This window comes from Elephantulus edwardii, unplaced genomic scaffold (genome assembly GCF_000299155.1).
Source record: "Elephantulus edwardii isolate Elephantulus edwardi_28Jun2011 unplaced genomic scaffold, EleEdw1.0 scaffold00046, whole genome shotgun sequence".
Taxonomy (NCBI): domain Eukaryota; kingdom Metazoa; phylum Chordata; class Mammalia; order Macroscelidea; family Macroscelididae; genus Elephantulus; species Elephantulus edwardii.
Window position 1 is genome coordinate 8,996,232 of NW_006399796.1, and position 13,047 is coordinate 9,009,278.

A 13,047-nucleotide genomic window follows, 5' to 3' on the forward strand; every position below is an offset into this window, starting at 1 on the left:
CAGGACACATCCCTGGCATACGTCCTTCCCAATTTTGAACCGTGCAGTGTTTCCTTTCTCTGTTCTGATAATTGCCTCTTTGTCCAAGTATAGGTTTCACATTAGCATGATCAAGTAGATCTTAAAATTGTCTTTTTAACTAGGAGTGTAAAGCTATTCTTCCTCAGTTTTTCATTCTTGGCATAATAGATGATACAATTGTCTGATTCAAAGTAGCCCATGTCTGTCCATTTCAGTTCACTAATGTCTAGAATGTCAATTTTAATATATTCTATTTAATTTTTGACAACTTGCCTGGTTAGAGTGAAATATTAATATTAAACAAAACTCAAAACCATAAGAATGGCTAGGTGTTTTAGTCTGGTAGAAACAGATGGGTACCGGCTTTAGCAAAAAGAATTGACTTACATTTAAAATTTCAGGAAGGACTATGTGAAAAAGAGTTAATGGTAATGAAGAAAGAAATTGAAGCTGCACTGAAGGTATTGGCAAAAAATAAGGCCTCAGAAATAGATGGGATACCACCGACTCAAGTTTCAACTAACAGATGATGCCCGGGTTGTGCCCACCAGGCTATGCCAGAAAATTTGGAGGACAGCTGGCTGATGGACTGGAAGAAATCTATATTTATTCCCATTCTCAAAAAAGGTGCTCCAACAGAATGTGGAAATTATTTAACAATCATTAATATCAAATGTAAGCAAAACACTGCTGAAAATCATTAAAAAACAGCTAGAACAGTACATAGATAGGGAATTTCCAGACATTCAACTAGGATTTAGAAGAGAGTATGGCACCAGAGGTATTGCTGATGTCAAACGGATGCTGACTTAAAGAATAGCGGAAGAATGACTGTTTATGGTTTATTGACTATGCAAAGGCATCTGATTATGTGGATCAATAAGAAGTTATGGCATAGTTGGCCAATTCAGCAAAGCGGCAGGACACAAGATCAACATACAAAAATCAACTGGCTTTCTCTACAGTGACAAAGAGAATACAGAACTGGAGCTAAGAAAAGTAATACCCTTCACAATAGCTAATCGCAAGATTAAATACTTGATAGTGAATACAACCAGAAGCACAAAGGGTCTATTCAAAGAAAATTAGAAAACATTACTACGACAAACAAAAAGAGACCTGGAGAAATGGAAGAATATTCCTTGCTGTTGGATAAGAAGATTCAATACTATGAAAATGACAATACTGCCAAAGGCAACCTACACATTCAATGCAATCCCAATACAAATACCAATTCCATTCTTCAATGAGATGGAAAGGCTGTCTCTAATTTCATTTGGAATGGAAAGAGGCCCTGAATAAGAAAAACACTCCTTAAAAAGAAAAACAAGGTAGGAGGCATCTCACTCCCTGAATTCAAATCCTAGTACACTGCCATGGTGGTCAAAATAGCATGGTAGTGGTACAATAACAGATACATAGATCGATGGAATAGAATTGAGAACCCAGAAATCAGCCCATCTACCTATGATCAATGAATTCTTGACAGAGATAAAATCAGTCAAGTGGGGAAACAACAATCTTTTTAACAAATGGTGTTGACAAAATTGGAAAACCACCTGCAGAAAACTCAAGCAAGACCCACATCTCACTCCATACACAAAAACCAACTTGAAGTGGACCAAGGACCTAGGACTAAAACCAAGGAGTATAAACTTCATTAAATAAAAGCTTGGAAGAACTCTAGAAGTCCTAAACCACAACATAAACAGTCTTCCAAGCAACCTGAAAAACCTACAACCAGGTGAGGACAAAATAGATGAATGGGACCTTCTAAGAATCAAATCCCTATGCATATCCAGAAACTTCTCCAACAGGGTAAAAAGGGAAGCCACAGTTTGGGGAAAAACATTTGGTAATGACATGCCAGATATGGGACTTATATCAAAATTTTATAAAATACGTGGGCACCACTAAAAGATAAACAAATCAATTGAAAATAGGGTATAGGATATGAGCAGACACTTTACCAAAGAAGATATTCAGATGGTGAACAAACACATGAAGACATGTTCAAAATCCCTAGCTCCAAGAGAGATGCAAATCAAAACAACTATCAGATATCATCTCACCCCAGTAAGAATAGCAAAATTTAACAGAAAACAAACAACAAATGCTGATGAGGCTGTGGAGAAACTGGAACCCTTTTTCACTGTTGGTGGGAGTGTAAAAAATGATGCAACCACTATGGAAGGCAGTGTGGTGCTTTTTCAAAAAGTTGGAAATAGAAATACCATTTGACCCAGCAATTCCACTACTAGGACTATCTCCTAAAGAAACCATTAATGCCACCCAGTAGATAAACACCCATGTTTATTGCTGCTTGGTTCAAAAGAGCAAAGAGTTGGAAACAATCCAAGGGCCCATCAACAAACAAATGGATAGAGAAACTGTGGTATGTTCACACAGTGGAATACTATGCCACATTGAAAAACAAGAGACTCATAAATTATTCTACAAAATGGGTGACCCTGGAGGACATTATGCTGAGTGAAATATCTCAGTCACAAAAAGACAAATATGGCATAATGCCACTGTTATAAAACAGAACTGACGTGGGGACTGGGGGAAACAAAGAAAAGTGGGGATAAATAATCTACACAGAATTGAAACAGACAAGGGAGAGAACTTTATAAAAGGAATGTATGATTAGGTAGTATTAGCATGACAAGAGTCCAGTATAAGAGCTGCATAGTAAAGTGGTGTGGGGTGGGGGTGGGAGTCTGTACAACAATGAAAGAACTTCTTGCTCCAAAGAAAAAAAGCAATGGGGCAGGGGGAGCAGGGGGGAAATGTGAAACAATGAACAATTGGAAATCTGAGTTCTTTATAAACTTTCATTAAAATAGCAATTAAAAAAAATAGGAAGTTATGGCTAACGTTGAGAAGAATGGAATCCCAGGGCACTTAATTGTGTTCATGTGAAATCTAGACCTAGACCAAGAGGCTGTTGTGCAAACAAGCAAGGAAACACCCTTGTTGTTTGATATTGTTGAGTTGAGTACGACTCTTAGTGGCCCTAAAACTACAGACCCGAATCCTGTCCTATCCTGTGCCAATCTCACTATCCCTAACACACTTCAGTCTATTGGTTTAGCCATGGTTTAAGATTAAGAAAGGAGTGTGTCAGGATTGTATCCTTTCTGTATAACTATGCAGTCTGTATTCTTTGAGAAACTGGGCTCTATGAAGAAGAATAGAAGAATGTAGTATCAGGATTGTAGGAAGACTCATCAGTAACCCGTGCTATGCAGATGACACAACCTTGCTTGCTGATAGTGTGGAGGACTTGAAGCACTTGCTCTAGAAGGTCAAAGAATAAGACCTTCAATATAAATTGCATCTCAATATCAAGAAAACAAAACTTCATATCACTGGACCAATAAGCAACACCATGATGGATGGAGAAAAGATTGAAATTGTTAATGATTTCCTTTTACTTGGATCCACAGCTAACACCTTTGGTACCAGCATTCAGGAGATCAAGAGATGCACTGCTTTGGGAAAGTATGGATAATTATTGAGGAGTAAGGGTGTCAGTTTGAGGACTAAGGTGTGTCTAATTCATGGTCTTTTCAATCACTTACTATGCTGCTGAAAGCTGGACAATGAATAAGGATGAAAGAATAAGAATTGGTGCCCTTTTTGGTTTTAGAGAAGAGTACTGAATATCCCATAGATTGCCAAAGAACAAATAACTATATCTTGGAGAAGGAATAGCCAGAGTGCTACTTGGAGGCAAAGAAGATAAAGCTTTATCTCACATGCTTTGAGCTATTCCTTGGGGAGGGACATGATGCTTGGAAAGGTGGAGGGTAGGCTAAATAAAGGAATACCCTCAACCAGATGCATTGACATAATGACTGCCACAATGGGCTCTAGTATGTCAGGAAATGTGAGGATAGCACAAGATAGGACAGGGTTCAGATGTGTTCATCATAAGGTTGCTATGGGTAGTACTCACCTTTATGACACCTAACAACAGCATAGCTTTAGTCATCTTATTTTTTGCTGATGTGTTTTGTCAAGTCAGAATCCACCCCCCTAGCTGACCCTTCAGGGAGTTTTCAGAGGCAGTTAATCACACAAGATTTGATTGTCTTTCTCCTGTGGAGCAGCTAGTGGATTTGAGCTGCATACTTTGTGTTGGCAGCACGGTTCCTTGCCATTAAGCCACCAGAGCTCCCTTAGCCATCTTTACTACCTGGAACTGTACGTATCTCTGTGACAAAACTTTCAGCCAACCAAGTGCTACTCATAGCGATCCTATGAGCAACAGGTTTGAAACCTGTTTTCTCTGATTCCATCCTCAAAATCTCTGATGTACTTGAGCCCATTACTGCAATAACTGTGTCAGTTCACCTTGTTGAGGGTCTTCCTCTCACTACCAAGGTTTAGATAGTCTTATAAAGAGAGCTCATATGTAGTGCTGTTGGATTTTGGATTTTGAAGGCGGGTTCTTCTTGATTTGGTTGGAGGTCTGGTGTGGACTGTTTGGTTTTATTTTGTTCACAACCGTGTGTGAGGGGATTGGATTTGCTGGATTTGGCTAACAATGAGCTGTTGGCGAGAAACCTCTAGTTTTAATTGTGTTGAGAATGAAAATTGTAAGTGGTACAGCACTGGTCTGTCAATTTGCTCTATTCAGGTAACTTGGGGTTGCTGTGATACTGAACACAGTGCCACTACTGTGTCAAATGCCATAATGGTCACCCATGGTGGACAGTGTTTGGTGGAGCTCCCAGATTAAGACAGACTTGGAAACATGGATGGCATCCACTTCCTGAACAACATTTCACTAGAAACTCTATAAGCTTAGTGAAACAACAATAGTTAAAGAACAGGATTCAAGTCTTTTGTTTGTAAGGTAGCTATGAGTCGTGCTAGACTTGACGGCCCTTAACAACAACAACAACAATAAAGAGAGCAGTAACACCAGGGAGATACTTAATCCTTTGAAAAATCAACCATAAAAAATCAAAAGGGAAGTTTTTGCACAAAAGTAAAACTTTAAAGGCATAAAGGTGCGGATAGAAAGATGAATAGAAATAAAAATCTGATGGAAGAAATAAGGAAGACTCTTGTTAACAATGTGGGGATTGTAACCAATATCATAAAACAGCTAAGTATGATTGATAGAATGGAATACTAATGTGCCCTGTAAACTTTCATTCAAGGCACGATACCGTTCATAAGAAGTTATGGCTGACATTGAGAAGAATGGGAATCCCAGAACACTCAATTGTGCTCATTTGACTAGACCTAGATCAAGAGGTTGTTGTGCGAACAAGCAAAGAAATACTGTTGTTGTTTGGTGCCATGGAGTCGAGTATGAGACATAGTGACCCTTTGGTGGGGGTGTTTGTTATTATTTTGTTTTAAAGAATTATTTAAAGAGATTATTACTCTTTGAATTCACTCTTTTTAAGAGCAAAATGATTTTATTATTTTCTCTTATTTTTTAATTTTTCTTTCTTTCTTCAGGCCTTTCCCCCTTCTTTCTTTTTCCACTGAAGTTATGAATCTACAGTCTGAGTCTAATTGCATATTTGTAGCCAAATTGAGAAAAAAATTATTGGAAATCCCTCTCAATAAGAAGACATGCTTTTTCGTAGTGTATAGAATTAGTATTCCATAATAAGAAATTTCCTATGAAACATTGCTATTTTGCTATGTTTATCTACATAATCTATTCTGAGAAAATGAAAGGAGGGGGAGAATTGCCATTGAGCAGTGTCTCTCTGACTCCAGCTATTTGTTTCAAAGAGCAACAGTTTAATAAAACAATAATTCCAGAAACTAAATTCATTAACTTTCACTGTTCCTAGCTGTGTGTAAGTGCCTCTACTATAATTATAGCAGAGAGGTCATTGCTTAAGAATTACTAACTTCCAAATGATATGAGACAATTATTCCCAAGAGTATAAAACAAATTTGTAAGACAAATACAGTTGAAATTTCATCCATCAATCTCTTTTTTACCATAGCCTGGGAATAAGAGCTCTATGAAATATAATTTTACCCCTAGGTCCAACAAGTGACTGCATGAAAATGATTTCCTGCCTGCCAAAAAAACAAAACAAAAATGGAAAAGAAAAAAGACCCCAAAACTTTATTTTGGTACATAGCCTAATACTTATTCAGAATGTTGTTTTGTTTAAATATTTAAATACTAAAAAAATCCCTGAAGAAGAAAATAATATTTTCCAAACAGAGATCTTAAAAAAGAAAATCAACATATTTCTTAGAAATCATCTTCTCTATGTTAGTCAACAAACTGTGGCTAACCTTGAGAGGAAAGGGAAGCTCAGAACACTTGATTGTGCTCATGGGAAACCTATGCTTGGACAAAGAAGCAGTTGTCAGAACAGATCAAGGAAACACTGCATGGTTCAGAATCTGGAAAAGAGTGTGTCAGTAATGTGTTCTGTCTCTATATCTTTTCAATCTACACGTGGAACAGATCATTAGGGAGGCTAGACTTTATGAGGAGGTATGTGGCATCAGGATTGGAGGAAGATTCATCAACAACTTACATTATGCAGATAACACAACCTTCTTTGCCGAAAGAGGAATTGAAGCATTTGCTGCAGAAAGACAGAGACTGCAGCCTTCAATATGGATTGAAGCTCAACATCAAGAAATCAAAGATTCTCACCACTGGGCCAATAGGCAGCACCATAATAGATGGAGAAGAGATGGAGATTGTTAACAATTTCAGCTTGCCTGGATTCTCAATCAACAGTCTTGCCACCAGCAGTCAGGAAGTCAAAATACAAATTGCATTAGAAAAATCTGGTGTCAGCAACCTCTCCAAAGTGCTGAAGAACAATGATGTCACTCTAGACACTAAGGTGCACCTGATCAAAGCCATGATCTTCACAACTACCTACATCAGAGAGGTGTACAGTGATTAGGAATGACAGAAGAGTTGGTGCCTTTGAGTTGTGATACTGGAGAAGAGTATTGCATATACCATAGACTGCCAAAAGAACAAACAAGCACTGTCCTAGAGAGGGTGAAACCAAGTTGCTCCTTGAAGGGAATGATTTTGAGACTCTGTCTCACATACTTTGGGCATGTTTCCAAATGGTATTAATCCTTGGAGAAGGACATCATGCTTGGAAGGGTGGAGTGAGCACAGAAGAGGAAGAGCCCAGATGAAATGGATTGTCACAGTAAATGGGGTCATGAGAATAGGTGTGTGAGAGACAGTGAGACTGACTCAGGATAAAGCAGGGTTCTGAGCTATTGTGCATAGGGATTGTTATGAGTCAGAATCAACTCAATGGCACATAACAACAGCCGCATGTTAGTCAATAATCCATATTTAGTTTTCAGTCAGTTCTGTTCATAACCAATATAAAGTTGCACTCCTGCTCCTCCTTTAGAATAGCATTTGGTTTGAGCCTCTCACAACTTCCCATTAAAATTTATATGAAAACACCAGGAGAGTTAAAACACACACATCATCACCACCACAGACAAAAGCAGAGAGGAATTTATTTTATATTCAAAATCAATTACCCCAAACTTTAAAATGAGTAAGTCATCTCCCTGGACAGTTCTTGTGGAACATAAAAATAAAAACCCTTCCTCAGTATCAATCTGAAAATCTTGGAAGTGATCCCTTCACTGCAGTTTGTCAAGGTGGTGTGTCACAGAGTTTAGAGCTTAGTTCCCAAGGGATGACTCTTAGAAATCATCTTCTCTATGTTAGTCAACAAACTGTGGCTAACCTTGAGAGGAAAGGGAAGCTCAGAACACTTGATTGTGCTCATGGGAAACCTATGCTTGGACAAAGAAGCAGTTGTCAGAACAGATCAAGGAAACACTGCATGGTTCAGAATCTGGAAAAGAGTGTGTCAGTAATGTGTTCTGTCTCTATACCTTTTCAATCTACACGTGGAACAGATCATTAAGGAAGCTGGACTTTATGAGGAGGTATGCAGCATCAGGTGTGTGTGTGTGTGTGTGTGTGTGTGTGTGTGTGAGGGTGCAAGCACAAGTAGAATAGATGGTCTCAAGTTGCATTTATGGACTAGTGGTAAGAAACTGCACCAAAATCCTAAAGGCACGCAGTTCAAATCCACCAGCTGCTCCACTGGAGAAGGATGAACAATCTTCCGTGCGGTTAACTGCCTGAAAACTCACCAGAGGGTCGACTATGTGTTGTTTCCTACTTGATGGTACGCAACAACAGCACAAAGACTACATGTCTCTGGAGGTTTAAACTGACATGGGAGAAAGATGGGCAGTCTCCTCTTACAGCCTCAGAAACCCAAAGGAGGGTCCCTATGAGTTGGCATCGACTTAACAGCAGTGAGTTGGAGTTACACATGGGTATATTTATTCAAGAAAATAACTGGAAGGGAAGTCACTGACAATGGGTGGTGAAGAGATTGCTATTGTTGTTTTGTTGTTGTTATTGATTGCCTTCGATTTGAGCACGACTCATAGCAACCCTATAAAGAAAAGATATGAAGCCCCTCTACAACTATAGACATTTATCAACGTTCATAGGATTTCTGGAGGCCTGTTATTTAGATGCACTTCAATTTTTTAATAATTAGAGTTTAATAGAGTTTGTGAATTCCTTCCAAAGACATTTCTTTTATTATTGAAGAAAACAGAACTACCAAGAAAAAAAATATTTAGCATATGTTTTATAAAGCAAAAATTCACATTCATTTTCAGCACAAAAAAGTAAAACTACAAAAGAACATTGTGCTTGTGGGTGGCCCCAAGATATCCACAGGTCCCACAAGGGTACTTGGGTATTTTCTAGTTCCTTTAGCTACAAGTGGAAATAATACAATTAGACATTCAGAGTGTTAAATATAATTATTAATTCTATAAGTCTTTCTGGCTAATGGCAAATCATTAAGATATCTAATGAAAGGATGACCAATTTTCTGAAGCCTGTTCTGGAAAACCTAGATTTCCTGCCAAAACCAAAAAATAAAGGTTTATGGTGAGTTCACAATTTTTAATATCATTCATGCCAAACCCTAACAGAGTTACTGAACAGTACAACTGTGAAGGCTGTAAGAAACCTATAAAGTAGAAACCTGTCAGAGAAGAAAAAACACAAATATTTTCTGTTACTACTCTGATAGAAAAGTGATGAGACGGCACTCTGTCAGAAGTGGAATGCTTTTGAGACCTGGAAAAGCAAGTCAGACATGGACCATTGCTACTCTTCCAGGTTTCACTGTATGAAGAAATGATATGAGATGCCTGGAACATTGTCCTTAGTGTACAGTGAACCATCACGGGATTCCTGAGACAGCCGCAGAGACATCTCTTTTTTAATATAAAGAGAGCTTTGATGGCATAGTCCATAGGGAGTTGCGCTGCTAATCCCAAAGCCACAGTCTTCTGGTGGTTTGAATCCACCAGCAGCTCCCGGGTGATTTGCAGCCTCAGAACTCCACGAAGGGTCAGCTAGAGTTGATTCTGACTCAAGGCAATACGAGGTTTTCTCTTTGAAACATATGTTAGAGGTGAAGATAAATGTATCAATCATGAGGTTGCTTGGGAACATGGAGCTTTTGAAATAGGGCCTTCCCCTTAAGCCCTCTGTGGTCCCTCTGTCCACTGAAATTTGGGCCCCTATTTCTGCCTCCTTTAACCCTACCTGTCATAACAGTTAAGATATGACATTGATGACACTGGCTTTCTTGTCTTTCTGTATTACACAATTGCAAACGCTTTTGAGAGCGTATATCTTTACTGTTCTCCCCTAACACAGAGGAAACACTGGGTAAATATTTATTAGGATAATGAATGGAAGAATCAATACCTTTTAATTCCCCATGAAAATGGACAGTAGGAAACTCAAGAGTAGGTCTCAGGAGATCTGTCTGGGTTAGAGACAAATTCAGAAGTCATAAAAATACTGTCAAATTTTTCTACAGCCTTATGATTCAGAAACTGTCTTAATTTTCAAATATATTCTTTTGATTAGACCTATGAAGTAAGCAAGTATTACCATCAGCATTTTCTTAAGAGAGAACGTTGAAGTTTATAGAGGCCAAGCCATTTGTCTAATGGCATTTAGCTTGGAAGTAAAGCTAATATTTAGACCTAACACACAAGAAGTATTTACATGCTAGGCACAGTTCTGAGCTTGTTATTTATATTAACTCCTTTGACTCTCAACTTTTTAATTTCTATTTAAACTGATGAAGTAGAAGAAGGAAGAAAGAGTAAGTAACTTGTCCAAGGGACTTATCAATCAAGAAGGTAGAGAATCTATGTGATACTGTTATTTCTGAGTAAGTAAGAACAAGTCTCCTCTTCCTATGATGGGTTTCCAGCTGGATAAAACAAGATAATGATTTAGAACAAGTATAAAAGTTGACTCTTATATGCAAAATGAAAATATTATATAAGCATGTATTATTAGGTACCATCAAATTGAGTACAACTCATAGAGACTCTAAACACTAGATCTGAACCCTGTCCTATCCTGTGCCATCTTCACAATCTCTGACACATTCGAGCCCAGTGCTGCAGTTAATGTGTCAATCCACCTGGATAAGAGCCTTTCTCTCTTTTGCAGTCCTTCCATCTTTCCAAGCATGATGTGCTTCTCTGAAGAATGGGATATATGTATTATGTTGTTGTTAGGTGCCATCAGTCAAGTACAACTCATAATGACCCTATGAATGAAGATCTGAAACCTGTTCTATCCTGCACCACTTAAAGGCAGCCCAAATTTTTTCTACCAAGGCTTTAACCCACTTCCTCTTGCCCATTCTGTAGTAAAATTGTAATGGCTCATGTTCTACTTGCTTTGAAGACACTATTCATATTCTACCTCATCATTGGTGAGCTTAAGGTTTGGACCTTTACTTTAGAACTTGCCCAGAGTTGATGACCATTGTTAGCCAATCTGTGCTTCGCTCATTTTTGTTGCACAAGGAAGAAATCTAAGGAGATGGAGAGGTACCAAAAAACTAGGCAAAAAGTTACACCTATTTTGTTCCGAACTAATTTTAGTGTCCAAGAAATGCTTAATTTACCCACCCTGCTTTTAGTCCTTTGCCACAAAGCAGTAAACACCCCTAGGGCCTGATTCCGTGTTTGGGCGAAGACCGGTTAGAGAGGGAGGTGTCCTTGATACCTACAGCTGAACTGATGTCAAAATATCCTTCTGCAGCTCCGGTAATTAGTGACAGAGAGAGGGTTCAGACACTCTATAATCATGTGGGGTTTAGGAGGACGGAGATTGTAACTGTGATGAAATCTATTCACTATTACCCACGACTCAATCTTGTAGAGCCTTTGTGTGAGGGCTTCCTAACTGTCAACCTTAGAACTTAATGAAAAGGGCATGTCTCTGAATACATAGGTTGAGAGACAAACATTCTCTGTCGTCGTTGTGTACCACAGAGTCAGAACCGACACATAGCTGACACTCTGGTGGGTTTTCAGATTTTCTAGTGGGGGGATAAAGGACTTCAGTGGCACTAGCCACAAGGCAGTCATGGTGCTAACCCAAATAAATTCGAATCCACCAGCAGCTCCATGGGAGAAAGATGAGTAATTTCTTCTCATGTGATTTAGAATCTCAGAAATGCAATGGAGGGTCAGTCAGAAATCAGTTCTGATTCCACAGCAATGAGTTTGAATAATTAATTTGATGGGGGGAGAAACCAAACAAACACAAAACAAACCCAGCGCCATCAAGTCAGTTCTGACTCCTAGTGACACTTTCTGCTCTCCAGTGCGGTCTATTGCTTCTGAAAACCTTTGGGAGGGACATCAGCGATTTTGTTCTGACTCAGTGATACACAACAACAACAGTAGTGACACTATAAGACAAACTACAGGAGCCCCATGGGATTTCCAGGGCTGTGAATCTTTAGAGAAGCACCCCACCATAACTTTCTCCCAAGAAACAATTGATGAGTATGAACCAATGAGGTTTTTCCCCTCACTTTAACCATTTTACCACCAGGGCTCCTTACTCCAGGGCAAGCCAATTAGCATTTAAGAGACTCGTGTGACATTCATGTCATTTGTTTTCTATCATTGTAACCCTGCAGACATCTTACACGGAAAGCATGTGCTCATGCGTCATTTTGGTCACAGTGGCGGCAGCATAACATTCTCAATTCCATCAAGGAAAATATGCTGCACGCCTGGCATCAGAAGAACTTCAAGCCCCTGGGAGGTTTTTCCCGAAAATCTCCTATATCAACCTTTCTTTTAAAATAACATTTCTCTGTGGGAATTGTCGGTTCAGTCCCATGTCAGTAAACGGTTCCCTAATAGCCCTCTGTGGCAAAGTTATGACTTATCCCCCAAGAAAATGCTGCCTTGTGAGCATGTTTTATCGAGGCTAAGTGTCAAGTCATAAAACATCAGCCCTCATGTCTGAGTGCCTGTTTGCTAAAACACTATTTATTTGTGCATAAATATTTATCTTTTCTTTGCAGGAGTATATTTGCTTGCATATTCAAGTAGACCACATGTGTAAATGAAAAGTGTCCTAAGTGTTATAATGGGAATGGAGATTAGGAGCCGATTATTTTGACTGCCAATGTTTCAAATATATGAAACAGCTTCTTGCTTTATCTAAAGAATACATGTGCAAATATGGTTCTCAGACTGAAGGTTGGAAAAAAGTGTAAAGGTACACATATTTAGTTAAAGTATGACAGACCGCACAGCTTTTTACTGGTTTTGGCATTTCATGAATTTTTATGCATGTGTGTTAGGCTCATTCATGATGACAGACAATTAGTTTCCATTCATTATATTTCATAAAAGCATTATAGCAAATTATAACGGTCATGTGAATATGTACATGAGACATTTTAGAATAATGCATGCTAAAATTATAAAAGACCTGCAGGAAAACTTATGTTTCTAACTGTTCATGAACTTGCTAATTCATATGGTCTCTGGATCTCTGATTTTATTTTTCCAATGTTTGCTAAAGGATCTGTGATGGCCTAGTGGGTAAGGAGTTACACTGCCAGCCCAGAGGGAGACAGTATGAATCCACCAGCT

General features: G+C 38.7%; 1 protein-coding gene across 1 annotated transcript in view; it reads left to right on the forward strand.

The window, feature by feature from the left end:
- Window positions 1–13,047, forward strand: part of LOC102876582 (craniofacial development protein 1-like) — a 152,828-nt gene that overhangs the window by 80,180 nt on the left and 59,601 nt on the right. The window lies entirely within an intron of this gene.